Raw genomic sequence first — 2072 nt, 5'->3', positions numbered from 1 at the left:
GCAGTTGATGCTATTATCCTCTGTGCGGTGTCTCCAGCACCCCACAGGCTTCTACTTGATCCTGTTTTGATTGAAGACGTCAAGATTAAAAAGCTAACCTTAGCGCTTATTGAGCCAGGAGGCTCCTATATAGGATGTCAGAATACACTGCTGGGCAGCATCCAAAGGACCAGGGTTGTCTCGAAGTGTTTGTGTGTGTACCTGTGTGTGGACATGAGCATGCGTCTGCTGCGCTCGTGTGCATGTGTGTGCGTGCTCAAGCTTTCCTCCCCTCAGGGCAGACCACCCCAAATGTCATGGATGCCACTATGACACTGGTTTGTAAGAAGATTGTGCTGGGCTTTGTCATACGGCTCAGCACTCACAAGCCCATACTCTTCTCATAAAATAAATCAGTGAAAAAACAATTGAAAAGGCTGTGTTCCCCTGGGCCTACCCGCTCTTTACTTGGTGTCACCTGGAACTGCCCCACGGAGACACTGACATCAGCTCTGCCCGCCCATCGTTGAGGGCACAGCAGCCACACAGCCAGCTTGGGAGTAAACCCTTTCCCGTCCCTAGATGATCACAGCCCCCCAGGCCATCTTGACATCAGCTCTGGGAGGCAGCCTGCAGCAGAGGCACCGGCTAAAGGAGCCTGAATTGCTTTTTTGTAAGGCCCAGGTTGCTCCGTCCCCTCTTCGGTCCTCTAGGGACACTGCTCACATGCGGTGCACAGAAACCTGTGCAGACAAAACTTCCATGCACATAACTCCGAGGCATGTCAGCTAGCTAAGAAAGCCTCCAGGGAGTCTTTGGAGGGGCTGAGTGTGCTTCCTGCACTTTGGGAGCACGGCGGTGCTCTCCAATTCGACTTTGCACAGGTGAGGCCGAGCCTGAGCGTGTGGCTCTCCACCAGAGGCCTGGTGTAGACCCTGGATGCAACAGCAAAGACAGACGGTGCTGGACGTTGAGGAACTTGGGGGTTGGAACTTGACTGCACATAGCAGACCTGAGGGGACTTAGTGATCTAAAGATACTGATTTAGCTCTACCCTCTCCCAGAGGGGCAGGGTGGTGTGTCAACCCAGCAAGCCAGGGCCCTACGATTCAAACATGACCCTTTCCGCCCATCATGGCCTTCTCCCTGCACATAGAAGCAGCATGTAGCGTGACACACAGGGGTGCAAGGGGAAGGTAAGGGAAGAGTCCGGGTGCCTCCCCCACCTTATGGTCAAGGCAGGCCCACACAAAAGACCAAGGGCTTCTGAAAACGAACCGCCACGCCTGGCTGGGTAGGAAGACACACCAGATCTCTTGCGTTTTAAAGACAGGGGTAACTGAACGTTCCCCAGTTAAGAGCTGGGAGACCCATAGAGTTCTGGGGACGTTTTTTCAGTTCTGGTAAAAACTAGATTGTCTTGCCAAAGGGAAGGGGCACTGTCAGAACCTGGCCTATGGCTCCGCCGCTAGGGGGCAGCACTGCTCCGGAAAGCAAAAGAGAATCTGCAAGCCAGGCTAATTGTCAAGAACTCAGCCCAGGCTGGCGATTTCATTTACATTTCTTAATTCTGACCTTAAAGAGCGTGACAGATACAATCACAGAGAGAAAGGACCGCGTTTTGCTTTTTCCTCGTCGAATGCCTCCTGGAGAACAAGAGGCTGCAAGGCAAGGTTCCCTCCTGGGCTGTGCGGGGACCATGATTAGAGGACCAGACAATAACATAGAGATCGGCAATTTCTTATCTTTGGGGTGGGCGGGGTCTGGTTTGATTTCATTCTTTTCTTTTTTTATTTTTTATTTTTTGGCTCACTCTACCTGGAAAGGGGTGTAGACCACGTTCTCTGCATCTGCCTGGTTCGCATTCCTTCCTGAATATTTATTGTGGTGTTTTTTGTTTTTTGTTTTTTGTTTTTTGTTTTTTTTTGTTTTTTTTTTTTTACGTTGTGGCGATGGATCAGGTAGAGTCCTGGGAGTTGTCAAACCGCAGCTTTATTTAGAATTCAAAGGGGAGCTCCACCACCCCTAGCGGCTGGCCTAGGTCTCCTCTCCTCCTGGCCAGGTCCACACTGGCAGAACTGGAGATGTGCTGC

This window comes from Cricetulus griseus, chromosome 10, assembly GCF_003668045.3.
Source record: "Cricetulus griseus strain 17A/GY chromosome 10, alternate assembly CriGri-PICRH-1.0, whole genome shotgun sequence".
Taxonomy (NCBI): Eukaryota; Metazoa; Chordata; class Mammalia; order Rodentia; family Cricetidae; genus Cricetulus; species Cricetulus griseus.
This window is presented reverse-complemented; position numbering follows the sequence as displayed.